The sequence below is a fragment of the Mandrillus leucophaeus genome, unplaced genomic scaffold (genome assembly GCF_000951045.1).
Source record: "Mandrillus leucophaeus isolate KB7577 unplaced genomic scaffold, Mleu.le_1.0 Scaffold1337, whole genome shotgun sequence".
Lineage (NCBI taxonomy): Eukaryota > Metazoa > Chordata > Mammalia > Primates > Cercopithecidae > Mandrillus > Mandrillus leucophaeus.
The window spans coordinates 190,857-206,198 of NW_012101296.1; the positions used below are offsets into that span (position 1 = coordinate 190,857).

The window sequence follows — 15,342 nt, forward strand, 5'->3', positions numbered from 1 at the left end:
AGAACTGCCTGAACCTGAGGGGCAGAGGCTGCAGTTAGCCAAGATGAAGCCACTGCACTCCGGCCTGGGTGACAGAGCAAGACTCTGTTTCAAAAACAAAAAAGAAGATCAGGTGCAGTGGCTCACACCTGTAATGCCAGCACTCTGGGAGCCCGAGGTGGGCGGATCACCTGAGGTCAGGAGTTCGAGACCTGCCTGGCCAACATGATGAAAACCCGTCTCCACTATAAACACAAAAATTAGTCGGGTGTTGTGGTGCATGCTTGTAGTCTCAGCTACTCAGGAGGCTGAGGCAGGAGAACTGCTTGAACCCAGGAGGAGGAGGTTGCAGTGAGCGGGGACTACGCTATTGCATTCCAGCCTGGGTGACAGAGCGAGACTCTGTCTCAAAGGAAAAAAAAAAAAAAAAAAGGAAAACAGAAAAAAAGTTTATGTCCACACAAAGACTTGACTACAACTTTGTAACAGCCAAAGACTGAACAAAGCTCAAATGTCCATCAACAGGTGAATGGATAAACAATTTGTAGCATAACCACACAACAGAATACCACTCAGAAATAAAAAGGAGTAAACTACTGATGTATACAACAAAGATGAATCTCAAAAATTTTGTTGAATGAAATGAGTGCTAGACACAAAACAGTCCATGTGTATACACACACACACACTGTAAAATGTTGTGTTATAAAGAAATTTGAGGAAAGTCAAATCTAATTTATGGTAATAAGAAGCAGATCAAATGTTTGTTGGAGGTTGGAAGCAACCTTGGGAAATTCTACCAAATGTTTAAGAATGAACACAAATTCAACATAATCTCCATCACAAAATAGGAGAGAACATGTCCCAATTGATTTTTACGAAGCCAGTATTACCGAGATACCAAAACCAGAAAAGGACAGTACCGAAAAAGAAAACTTCAGATCAATATTGCTTACAAATACAGATGTAAAAATCCTTAAGAAAATATTAGAAAATAGAATCCAGCAATATATAAATAGATTTATATGCCATGACTAAGTAGGATTTATTCCAAGATGCAAAGTTTGGTTCAATATTTGAAAAACAATCAGTGTAATCCACAGTAACAGGATAAAGAAGAAAAATCACAGAATCGTAACAGTGGACTCAAAAAAAGCATCTGACAAAATTCAACAGTAATCAAAAAAATTCTCCAAAAAATGGAAATAGGGAAAATTTCCTCAACCTCATAAAGAACGTCTACAAAAACCCTACAGTTAACATTATACTTAATGAAGAAAGATTGAATGTGCCTTCCCTAAGACCAGGAACAAGACAAGAACATATGCTCTCACCAGTAGAAATTCTAGCCAGTGCAATAAGCAAGAAAAAAAAAAAGAAGAAGGATGGAGGGAGAAGGAAGGAGAAGGGAGGAGGAAGGAGAAAGGAGGAGGAAGGAGAAAGGAGGAGGAAGGAGAAGGAAGAGGAAGAGGAGCAGGAAGAGGAGGAGGAGAAGAAAAGAAAGAGAGAGAGAGAGAGAAAGAGAAAGAAAGAAAGAAAGAAAGAAAGAAAGAAAGAAAGAAAGAAAGAAAGAAAGAAAGAAAGAAAGAAAGAAAGAGAGAGAAAAGAAAAAAAGAAAAATAAAAGGCACAGAGGTTAGAAACTGTCCCCATGATGTCTACACAGAAAATCCCAATGGATCTATACACACACACACACACACACACACACACACACACACTTCTAGAAATAATAAGTGAATTCAGTAAGGTCACGGGACTGGATACAAATACAAACTCTGATTATGTTTCTATACACCAGCAACAAACATTAGAAATCAAGATTAAAAATACCATATCAGTTGCATTGCTCGAAAAGAAAACCACTTACGTATGAATCTAATAAATCTCAGCCAATGTAAGTTTGCTGTGAAGAGCAAACGAGTAATAAATGTGTAAACTGTTAGTAAAATGTAAAATATTAAACAAATTGTAAGGCATTCTTATCTGTGGCTTTCTTATCTAAAGAATAGGGCTCCTTTAGCATGCTACATATGAGTTTCCTAGAAAGATATTCAACAACGCCACAAAGAACAGTCTCCTAGGCTTTCCTTATAAATTAACTCAAACGTGTTATTACCCAAAATGTATTACCCAAATTGATATTGACAAGTTATAATTTCTCTTTACTCTTTTTGAATACCAAGAATTACACTCGAGTCAGGCATAATGTGAAGGAGAGCTATCTGCTCTGAGCAAAAATTAGAACTCTATTTATAAAAATGACATGACTAAGAATCCTAACCTTGATGTCTAAGTTATCTCTAAATTAGGATGAAGTGTAATAGAGAATTCATATCTTAAAATATTTTTTTCTTTCAATAAGTATTTAATAATTGTGCTAAGTTTGCTTTCTAATTAAGGTTTCTATAATTCAGGCATGCACTTAACCCTAAAATGAAAAAACTGAATAAATTATACATATCTTTTTAGCTTGATATTCACTGAATACAAAATGCTTTATAAAAATATATCCAACATGTACCTAGCAATACAAAAGTTAGATATTCCAAGTTGTCTTCACAGAGCAGTCTTCCTTCAAACTACAACTTCCATTAGCTGCATAATTTATAAAACCTATAAATGCCCAGTAAGTATATAGTAATAAAAATAAACACTGGTCATCATGACCAATGGGAAACATCATTTATTAAAACACATATGAATTCCATTATTAACAAATGAAGGACAAAAATATCTCCTTGTTACCTATGCCTTACTATATTGTTATATCATTTCAATTATTCAATGGTCTCTACACTATCAATAATAATCACAATTTACTGAAACAATAAGTATTTAAAAATAAGTTCTGGCTGCTAAAGAAAAAGATGAATTAAATATGATTATCTCACTACAGAATTAAAGAATCCTTGTAAAAAAAAAATTATTACTGACCACGTACTCTAACCCTCTCACTTCATGGACAAGGGAAATTACCACAACCACAGAAGCCAACTGAGCAAATAAATAGGAAAGTCAGGATGTCGTGTTATAAATGAACTGAACCCAGGTCTGCCGATTCCCAGATCAGCATTCTTTACCAGGAATCAAAAGAGAAACATCTCTGGGGGTAGAAACCAAAGTGTCATTATCAACATTTTTTAAATTTATTTTTTGAGACAGAGTCTCGCTCTACTGCCCAAGATGGAGTTTGAACCTCTGCCTCACAGGTTCAAACGACTCTCATGCCTCAGCCTCCCAAGTAGCTGGGACTACAGGTGCACGTCACCGGGTCTGGATAATTTTTGTATTTTTTGGTAGAGATGGGGTTTTGCCATGATGGTCAGGCTGTTCTCAACCTCCTGGCCTCTAACGTGATCTGCCCATCTCAGTTTTCCAAAGTGCTGCGATTATAAGTGAGCCACCGTACCTGGCCAAAGTGTCATTATCAACACTTTAATTTTCAACTAGACTCAGAAAGTTTATTTGTGGGGTTACTATCCTAGGCAGGTTTTATAAGGTATGACTCCAAAGCATATTAAAATGGCAATTGCTGACAAGTAACCATAAAAAAGACATAGAAGCCTTTGATTTCTTCTTCCATTAACGTACATGACTATTATTTTTGTAAGCATACAAAAATTTTGTTAGTTATTAGAAAAATGTATTAAACATAAGAGGCAGAAAATGCCCCAAGAACAGGGCTTCAATACCTTTTCTTCCATAAATACAAAAAGATACATATGAATGCATAAGCTACCAGCAAACATTTACAGCTTAATCTTCGAATTTACTCTATTAAATAGAAAATAACTTTGGAACTGATCCTCTTCAAGATAACTGCCTCAACCTCAATAATGACTTTTAGAAATAAACTTTTTAAAAAGAAATATTTTTATTCAACTGAAAACTGTAACCACCCTTTGGGTACAAAAGCTGAGAGAGAGAGAGAAAATGTGTGTGTGTATATACAAACACACAATACAGGAACTATTAACATTCATTAGGTATCTTCACCCTGACAGGGGAAGTTTTTAACAAAATAGCCACATTTCCAAAATTAGGGAATTGATTATGTATCAAAATATATGATATCAAGATTTATTGAGAGACACGTTAGTTTTAGTACACAGTATATATAAACAGCTGTACATCTATACCTATCTAACTTACTGTATTTTAGTTTAATAAATTATCTAACATATAACTAACCTTAGAGTATCTAGTGAGGAAAGGGGAAAATGTCAATGTCAAGATTAAGAAACATAATTATGAGGATTCTTGAAAGATGGTACCGGCATTGGTGTAATTTACGAATTTTCTCAACTCTCTCCATAAAAACATACAGAGCAACTAACTAGGAAGGTCAAACCAAAACCCATTTACAACAGCTACAGTAAAACCAGGTGATGGAGTATCTCCATGAGCCCCAAAATACAAGTGGGTAGGAAGAAGCCACTGACAACTACAAGACCACATGAATTATCAGCATCTGTGCAGAAGGAAGTAGAGGAATATCTCAATGTCCTGAAAATTCCAAAATAACCAACAAGTACTCATATAAAAAAAATGCTGAACAGAAGCTGAACTGGGAGGAATTTGCACACTCCAATAGTGAGTGAGTACAAGAGGTCTACTGTAAGGTCTAGGAGGAACATGAGTGGCTATGAATTCTTAAAATTAACCAGTCAAATCCCTCTTCCAGGTAAAACTTCAAGCTAAGGGGAAAAAACCTCAGAAAATAATCCAAATAGAGCAGAACAGGGACATTCCAGATAAAGGAAAATGAAGTCCAGATAAAAGCAGGAAAGAGTTCAAAATCCTGTGAGGACAAATGGATATCCACGTACAAAAGAATGAAGTTGGACCCCTACACTTCACACTATTAAAAAATTAACTCAAAATGGATCACAGACCTAAATGTAAGAGCTAACCCTATAAAGTTCTTAGGAAACTCTCGCACCACCTCTAGGGAAGTAGTGAGAAAGGCAGATGCTGAGGACTAGGAAGGCTTTGAAGTTTCCCAGCCTACTTATCCTCCCCTTCTCAACAAGGAGAGCTGTTCCCTATTATCCCTCTCATCCAGTCATCCCTTAAACACACACATACACACACTCACTCACTAGTTAAAACAACGACGACAAAAAAAACACCAACGAAACAAAATTGCTTCAAGTATTCACGGTCAGGGGTCCCAGGCTGGGACCTGGGGTTATGGGTCAGCAATGGAAGAGGGAAGAGGAAAAGGAGGAGCCATCACTGTTTCTGCTATAGGGCTTCCTTCCTTGCTGCATTCTGCAGCAACTTTGTCTACCTTGTCTGCTGGCAACTGCACATATTGGACCACTAAGCCCCTAATGAAGATGTGAGGATATTTCTCAGGGTCTGTAACACTGGTGTTAGTTAATTTGATGTTGAGACACTGATCCGCAGAATGGAAGGATCCACAGATATGCAGGTCATTCTTGAGTTCCAGATCCACATCCTTGCCCACAGGGACTGAAAAAGGAATAGAAGAGCATAGTCTTGGTGCTGGTGCTGCAGGCCAGACGGGGAGGAGGGCAGGATACCACAAACAGAGCCAGACTTGGGGAAGGGAAGGGCCGCAGAAAGCTCCAAGTACCGAAGGGGAAAACGCAGCGGATTCATGTAGCAGATTCATGTCTGGGGAGAGCAGGCAGGGTAGAGCAGAAGGGACAGGAGTAATGACTAGGGTTAGGCACTGATTTCTTATGACACCACAAGTGTGATCCATAAGATCAAAAATTGATAAATGATACTTCATCAAAATTAAAAATTTCTGTGCTTCAAAGGATACCATAAAGGAAGTGAAGAATAAGTCCACTGAGTAGGAGAAAATATTTACAAATCATGGATCTGATATGGGACTTGAATCCAGCATATATAAAGGAATGCTACTACTCAATTAAAAAAAAAAAAAAAAAAACCAGAGACAAAGAATTTGAATAGACATTTCTCCAAAGAAGATATACAAATGGCCAATAAGCACATGAAAAGATGCTCAACGTTAGTCATGCAAAATAAAAACTACAATGAGATTCCACTTTATAACACTTCACCAGGATAGCTAAAATAAAAGACAATAAGTGTTACTGAGGAGATGGAGAAACTGGAACCCTCATATAGTGCTGGTGACATTCTAAAATGTTGTAGCCATTTTGGAAAGCAGTTTAGCAGATCCTTAATATGTTAAACATAAAGCTACCATATGATCCAGTAATTCCACTAAGTATATAATCAAGAGAACTGAAAACATGTCTGTCCATGTAAACAACTGTACATGAATGTTCAGAGCATTACTATTATTATTATTTTGAGATGGAGTCTTGCTCTGTCGTCCAGGTTGGAGTGCAATGGCATGATCTCAGCTCACTGCAACCTCTACCTCCTGGGTTCAAGCAATTCTCCTACCTCAGCTTTCCAGGTAGCTGAGATCACAGGCACCCACCACCACACCCAGCTAATTTTTGTACTTTTAGTAGAGACGAAGTTTCAATTTACCATGTTGGCCAGGCTAGTCTCAAACTCCTGACCTCAGGTGATCTGCCCATCTCGGCCTCCCAAAGTGCTGGGATTACAGGCGTGAGCCACCGGGCCTGACCACAGGATTATTCACAATAGGAATTTGTTTCCACAAAGAGTGGAAACAACTCAAGTATCCACCAAGTGATGAATGGATAAACGAAATGTGGTGCATCCACACAATGGAATATTTGGCAATAAAAAGGAACAAAGTACAGTTATGTGTCACTTAACGATGGGGATATGTTCTGAGAAATGACTCGTTAGGCAAGTTTGTCTTTGTAGGAACATCAGAGTGTACTTTCGCAAACCTAAGTTATTTACGCTACTATACACCTAGGCTATAAGGAACAGCCGATGGCAGGGCCGGGGGAGGTGGAGATGGTTAATGGGTACAAAAAAAAATAGAGAAAGACCTACTATTTGATAGTACAACCAGGTGACTATTGTCAACAATAACTTAATTATATATTCTAAAATACCTTAGAGTGTAATTGGATTGTCTGTAACACAAAGGATGAATGCTTGAGGGGATGGGGACCTGATTCTCTGTGATGTTATTACTTCACATTGCTTGCCTGTATCAAAATATCTCATGTGCTCCATAAATATACACACCTACTATGTACCCACAAAAAATTTTTAAAAATAGTATGTGGCTCCTAGGCTACAAACCAATACAGCATGTTACTGTACTGAACACTGTAGGCAACTGTAACAGAAGGGCATTTGCATATCCAAAAATATCTAAACACAGAAAAAGTACGGTAAAAATGTTATAAAAGACAAAATACGGTAGATCTGTATAGGGCACTTGCCATGAATGGAGATTATAGAACTGAAGTTGAGTGCGTGGTAAGTGAGTAGAGTGTACCCTACTGCAAACTTTATAAACACTGCACACTTAGGCTACACTAAATTATTTTTCTTCAATAATAAATTAATCTTAGCTTACTGTAACTACCTTACTTTATAAACTTTAACTTAAAAACTTCTTGGCTCTTTTGTAATAACACATAGCTTGTAACACAAACATGTTGTACAGCTGTCCAAAAATATTTTCTTTCTTTATATCCTTATTCTACATGTGTTTTTTAATTTTAAATCTTTATTTAGTTTACTTCAATTTTTTGCGGGGGCTAAAAACTGACAGAAACACACACATGAGCCTAAGCCTATACAGGGTTAGGATCATCAATATCACTATCTTCCACTTCCACATCTTGTCCCACTGGAAGGTCTATGATGTTACTAGGTGACAGAAATTGCCACCATCGTACATGCGATCCATTGTTGACTGAAATGTCGGTTTTTTGGTTTTAGATTTTTTGAGATAGGGTCTTGCTCTGTTGCCCAGGCTGGAAGTGGTGCAATCACACCTCACTGCAGCCTCAACCTCTCAAGCTCAAGCAATCCTCCAACCCTCAGCCTCCTAAGTGGCTGGGACCACAGGTGCGTGCCACCATACCTGGCTATTTTATTTTTTCTGATGCAGTCTCACTATGTTGCCCAGGCTGGTCTCAAACTCCTGGGCTCAAATGATCCTCCCACGTCAGCCTCCCAAAGTGTTGGCATTACAGGCATGAGATACTGTGCCTGGCCCTGAAACGCTGTTATGCAGCAAATGACTATACTGATACATGCTACAAAATGATGCACTTAGAAAACATTATGCTAAGTAAAAGAAGCCAGTCACAAAAGATCATATATGGTTTAATTCCATTTATATTAAATGTCCAACACAGGCAAATCTAGAGACAGAGAAGGTAGATAAGCGGGTGCCAGGGGCTAGAAGAAGTGAGGAATCAGGAGTTCTATTAATAAGTATGGTGTTTCTTATGGGGGTGATAAATATTTTCTAAAATAAGATAGTGGTAATGGTTTCTCTCTCTGTGAATATACTAAAAAATACCAAATAGTACACTTTAAGAAAGGATAAATTTTGAAAGTGGAGGGAGGGAATAAAGGAAAGAATTCTCAGAAAAGAAGCAGCCATGTTTTTGAACACTTCCAAATACAAGAAAGAGCTATAGAACCATAAAATTAGTAAGTCTTAAATCAAGCTAAGTGTTTAGAAAAATCAATTTCATGGAAAAATGAGCAATAGAAAAGGACTGAAGTCAAATCACACATAAAGTTATTACAAGAAAAAAAGAATAAATAAGGAGTAAAGTAACACTTCTACAAGAAGTGAAACCTTACCAGAAATCATGGTAAGAAATCACACACACAAAGATGAAATTATCTAATATTTCAAATTTTAAAAACATTTTAATATTGCTACAAGATACGAAAGAATAGCATAAATCAGAGAGAGAAACACTCAGAAATGAGCTGATGGAACTCAGGAAGGAATCAGCTATAAAATGAATCATTTTAAGATGAAGTCTAAGGAGAAATATGAGAGTCAATATACACAATAGATAATGTTGTAAGAGAAACAGACAATGAAAACAAACTTTTATAGAAGTGAAGAAAGAAAAAAATATTTCAAGAGAAGGCAACAAATATAGAAACAAGAAACGAACCTCGAACATGTGTACAACAGGGGTCCCCACAAAAAAGAAAACCAAACCAAGAGAACAGAATATAAAAAACTACAATTCAATGAAACTTTTCTGAAAAACAAAAAAAGTTTGCTACTTTATAATGAAAGAACACACCCTGAATCTGGGAAAAGCAGCTCAGAATGATCAATACTAAGACATATTCTAGTAAATTATTGTAAAGAAAAAGAAAATATCCATTGTACATCCAGATAAAAAGACCAAATGATTATAACAGAAACAATTCTTTATTCCTGCAGAAAGTGGAGTAAATACATTTAAGTTAAAGAAAATGTGAGCCAAAGATTTCATATCTAGACAATGACTTTCAAGTATGAAAACAAAAGATAAGCTATCATCAACATGTAAAAACTGAAAAAATGAATACTGTTCTCATAACTCCTTAAGGAATCAAAGAATATGTTTCAGACAAGAAAAATGACTGATGAGACAATGACATATAAATTAGCGTTAAGCATCAAATATGCATTTAAATGGAGAGCCTAAACTAAGTAAGGTATGTGAAGGAGAAAACAGTATGTAACAGGTATCTGACAATGTGGATACAGCTTAACTTAAAACAAAAAACAAAAAAAAAAAGCATAACCAAAAGTTGTAAAAATTGTTTTCAGTAATCATATTGTATGTCATGCTAATGTTATCCTAAGAACACTTTATGTGAAATATGGGACAAAACAAATTATTATGATATTCTACTTTTATGTGTTGCTGAGAAATAAGATTCTCAGGATGGGAGAATGCTAGAGGAGGTTAAATAATTGCCCAGAAGCTCTGCATTTAATCTTAAAAAAATATACAAACACAAACTTACACATATGTTTCCTAGCTCTAGTAACTAAAAAGACCGGGAAACAGTGACCAACCCAGTAGCAGTAAGTATAGCTAAACATACAGATTTTGGTCTTGAAATACCAAAAGCAAGCAGGACTTTTTGGAGAAATGCCTGACTCCAGGTCTCTGGCAAGAAATGTACAAGACCAGCCAATCTTGCCATACCAGCTAGCAAGATGGTATCAAAGACTACTAGAGTTGTGTCAAAAAGACTTGGAAGCCAACTTGTAAAGGTTTCCAGTAAAGCTGGAAAAACATCTAGAATGAACTGAAACATGTTTAAAAATATGTTTAAACCTGTAATTTCATAATGAAAACCATTTTAAAAAACTGGTCACCTTTGGAAGGTGCCACATTGCCATTTTTAAATTTTGTAAACTAGTAAATAAAGGGAAAAAACAAATATTTGGTCTGAATTTCCTAAAGAAACTACCACTGGGTGACCAAATAAGGAAAAAATTCTCTTTATACAGTACTGTGACAAATAAAAAAAGGCACACTGGAATTAAAATTCCCAATTCTGTAATACCTAATGAATTATGAATCTAGGCATTACACATCAATGACTGCTAACATCATGAAAAGAGGAAACCCCACTTTATGCACCTTTGGATAAAGAAGCACCACTACCTATGCAAAAACAAAAACAAACAAAAAAAAAGTTTTGCAAAAATAGCAAAATAATTTAATGAACTGCCTAGATCCAACTATCACTTTATAGAAAATACAAGGGAACTTGCTAAACAAAGCCATGAAAAAGTAATCAGCAAAATCCAGCCTGTAAGAACCTCTGCAGAACAAATGATCTGGTGGTTTCTTCAAAGAAACAATGAGACAAAAGAAATGGAAGAAAACTATAAAGTAAGAGAAACTTAAAAAGATGTATCAAAAAGGCAAAACTAGTTTCAAAACTTGGGTGATAAAACTATACAAAAAAGGAAGTGACTGCTATAAAAGTTCAGAAGAGTAGATACTTTCTGGGGAGGGGTCAAGAAAGGGTTGTGTTTGGAAGCAGACAGGTGGAGGATGTCTGAGGTGCCAAGTTCTAGTCTCCCGATACGGATGGTAGTTACAAGGGTGTTTGCCTTATAAGAATTAATTAAACTGTGTATTGGTTTTCTGATTTCATGTTTTATTTAAAAATAATAAAGTTTAAAAACAGATTTATAAATCAGCAATCATTGTAAATTTATTAATCCCTAAATTATTAGATAAACGCAATACAGTCTATGAAAGAATAAGTCAAGTCCTGGAACATCAAGGTATGGAGAGAAATATGTTAACAAAGTTAATGTATAAGTGGAGGGGAAACTAGAGAGGATCTGAAGAGGTATACTAAGCTGTAGTGATACTATTGGAAAAAATGTTTCATGGTAGCAGCATTTTGACTTATCTATAAACAAGTGGGTCAGGGAACAATAAAAATATAATGAGGTTGATTGGATACAGGTGAACTTTAAAGAGCTGTAACTTTCATATTCTAAAAGGCAGTCAGCATTTAACTGGAAAAATTAAGGTACAAATTTCAGAGAGGAGAAAATTTTGACCTAGGACTTTCTCAGCAAAGGAAATTGACAGCTGTAATCAAGATTTAACTACAGAGAAAGACAAAGGCCTTAGAAAACCATAAAAACATTATTAAGTCTAAATGTAAAATAAAACCTATAATGTTCAGTTATCATTCCAAAAATAGCATGAAATGGTCTAACAAGAATGTGTGTTTGAAGGGAACCTCAACAATAGCCTCCACACTCTTTCTTCTCTCATTCTTCAAATTTTACATATCAAAATCATAGGAGGGGAAACAACTCCTATCATTTTAATTGTTTCTAAGAAGTCTGTGTATGTCAGAAGCTAGTTTTGAACACAACTGTAAGAGGAGAAAGCAAAGGGGCTAGAACAGAGAAGAAAAGAGGAAAAGATACAATTAGTGTATCTTGTTTATGATACAGATTCAATAAATACTTGTCAGCTGATAGAAAAGACAAATTTAATTTTGATTTCTAGGTAATCACAAAATTCTTTCATTCTCCATCTTCAGGTAGTCTAATATCAAAAGGCATTTTAAAATCTAATAATTAGAAATGCAAAAGTCGGAGGGTGGGCCAAGGTCAATTGGAAGTAGCAGTGGTCTGCAGCTCTCACAGAGAGGAATGAAAAGAGGAAAGAAAAGAGTGAGTGTATTCTGCACCTTCAACTGAGGTATCCAGGTTCTTGCACTGGGACTGACTAGGCGAACAGCTTGACCAATGGAGAGCGAGGAAAAGCAGCGGGGTGAGGCAATGGCCCACTTGGATGCAGCATGGAGCCAGGAGAGCCCCCACCACCAGCCAAGAAAGGTGGTGAGTGATTGTGCAACCGTGCCCTGACTTGGGAAACCACGCTTCTCCCACGGATCCTTGCAACCCACAGATCAAGAGATTCCCTCACAAGCCCACGCCACCATGGCCTAGGATCCAAAGCACAAAGCTGTGTGGAGTCTCCGCAGTATGGTCACTCAGGCACTCACGGAGACCCAGTAGTTTTGCATACTCCAGTTTCAGGAATTCATGCAAGGTAGGAGATCCCTCCATGCATTACCCTAGGAAGGGGTATGAATCCAAGGGCTGAATCCAGGGAACCAGGCAGCAGTGTTCTGTGGGCTCCATTCCCACAGCACCTCACAGCTTCTTTAAGTGGGACCCTGATCCATCCCTCTTCACTGGGCAAGGCCTCCCTGTGAGAATTTCAGCAACTCCAGCCAGGGTTATATGAACGAAACTCTGATGACGGAGCCTGTGGAGGATGGACAATCGCAGTCTCTGTGGTTCAGCCAACAGCTTTTCCAGCCTGCTGGCTCTGGAGAGTCCGGACAGTCTGGACAAAGGGGGCTCCCCCAAGAGCACCACACCTGCTCTGCCAAAGGGCAGTCAGACATCTTCTGTAAGTGGGACCCTGATCCCATTCCTTCCAACTAGGTGAGACCTCCCAACAAGGGTCTCCAGATACCTCATAAAGGAGCGGTCAGGCCAGTAGCAAGTCAGTGTCCCCCTGGGACAGAGCTCCCAGAGGAAGGGGCAGGCTGCCATCTTTGCTGTTCTGCAGCCTTCACTGGTGATACCTCCAGATGCAGGAGGGACTGAGGTGACTAGGGTCTGGAATGGACGCCCAGAAAACCACAGCAGCCCTACGGAAGAAGGGCCTGTTAAAAACAGAAAGCAACAACATCAACAAAAAGGACCCCACAAAAACCCCATTCAAAGGTCAGCAACCTCAAAGGTCAAAGGTAGATAAGTCCACAAAGATGAGAAAGAATCAACGCAAAAACACTGAAAACTCAAAAAGCCAGAATGTGTCTTCTCCTCTAAATGACCACAACATCTCTCCGGCAAGGGCACAGAACTGGGCTGAGGCTGAGACAGCTGAATTGACAGAAGTAGGGTTCTGATCTTTGCTGAGCTAAAGGAACCTGTTCTAACCCAATGCAAAGAAGCTAAGAATCATGATAAAACAATACCGGAGCTGACAACCAGAATAGCTAATTTAGAGAGGAACATAACTGACCTGATGGAGCTGAAAAACAAAAACATGAGAACTTCACAATGCAATAACAAGTATCAACAGCAGAACAGACCAAAAGGAGGAAAGAATCTCAGAGTTTGAAGACTATTTTCCAAAATAAGATGGGCAGAAAAGAATAGAGAAAAAAGAATAAAAAGGAATGAACAAAAAGTCAGAGAAATATGGGATTATGTAAAAAGACCAAACCGATGAATGATTGGGGTACCTGAAAGAGATGGGGAAAACAGAACCAAGTTGGAATACATACTTCAGGATATCATCCAGGAAAACTTCCCAACCTAGCAAGACAAGGCCAATATTCAAATTCAGGAAATCCAGAGAACCCTAGTAAGATACTCCACGAGAAGATCAACCCCAAGACACCTAATCATCAAATTCTCCAAGGTCAAAATGGAGGAAAAAAAAAAAAATTAAGGGCAGCCAGAGAGAAAGGCCAGGTCACTTACAAAGGGAAGCCCATCAGACTACCAGAGGACCTCTCAGCAGAAACCCTACAAGCCAGAAGAGATTGGGAGGCAACAGAAAACATTCTTAAAGAAAATAATTTCTAACCCAGAATTTCGTATCTGGCCAAACCAAGCTGCATAAGGGAAGGAGAAATAAGATCCTTTTCAGACAAGCAAATGCTGAGGGAATTCATCACCCCCAGTTCTGCCTTGCAAGAGCTCTTGAAGGAAGCGCTACATATGGAAAGGAAAAACCATTACCAGCCACTACAAAAACACAGTGAAGTACACAGACCAGTGACCCTGTGAAGCAACCACATAAACAAGTCTGCAAAATAACCAGCTAACATCATGATGACAGGATCAAATTCACACATAACAATATTAACTTTAAATGTAAATGGGCTAAATGCCTCAATTAAAAGACACAGACTGGCAAGCTGGATAAAGAGTCAAGACCCATGCTGTCTTCAAGAGACCCACCCCACATGCAAAGACACATATAGGCTGAAAATAAAGGGATGAAGGAAAATTTGCCATGCAAATGGAAAACAGAACAAAGCAGAGGTCGCAATCCTACTTTCTGACAAAACAGACTTTAAACCAACAAAGATTGAAAAAGATAAAGAAAGGCATTACATATGGTAAAGGGTTTTTAATTCAACAAGAAGAGCTAACTATCCTAAATATATATGTAACCCAATACAGGAGCACCTAGATTCATAAAGCAAGTTCTTAAGAGACCAACAAAGAGACTTAGACTCCCACACAGTAATAGTGAGAGATTTTAACACCCTTCTGATAATATCAGACAGAAGATTGAGATAGAAAATTAACAAAGATATTCAGGACCTGAACTCAGCTCTGGATTAAGTGGACCTGATAGAGGTCTACAAAACTCTCCACACAAAAAACAACAGAATATACATTCTTCTGATCACCACACAACACTCACTCTAAAAGTGATCACGTAATAGTCCTCAGCACATGCAAAAGAACTGAAATCATAACAGTCTCTCAGACCACAGCACAATCAAATTAGAACTCAAGATTAAGAAATCCACTCAAAACCACACAACTACATGGAAAGTGAACAACCTGTTCCTGAATGACTCTTGGGTAAACAATGAAATTAAGGCAAAAATCAAGACTTTCTTTGAAACTAATGAGAACAAAGAGACAACATATCAGAATCTCTAGGATGCAGCTAACGCAATGTTAAGAGGGAAATTTACATCACTAAATGCTGACATCACAAAGCTAGAAAGATCTCGTATTAACAACCTAACATGACAACTAAAACAACCAGAGAACCAAGAGGAAACAAACTCCAAAGCTAGCAGAACAACTGAAGGAGACAGAGACAAGAAAAACCCTTAAAACAAAACAACACAAACAGTAACAAAAAAGAATTCAGAAGCTTTTTTTTTTTTT

General features: G+C 37.6%; 1 protein-coding gene across 1 annotated transcript in view; it reads right to left on the minus strand.

Annotated features, from left to right (window-relative positions):
- The window catches only part of SLAIN2 (SLAIN motif family, member 2), a 124,118-nt gene that overhangs the window by 4,942 nt on the left and 103,834 nt on the right, over positions 1-15,342 (minus strand). The window lies entirely within an intron of this gene.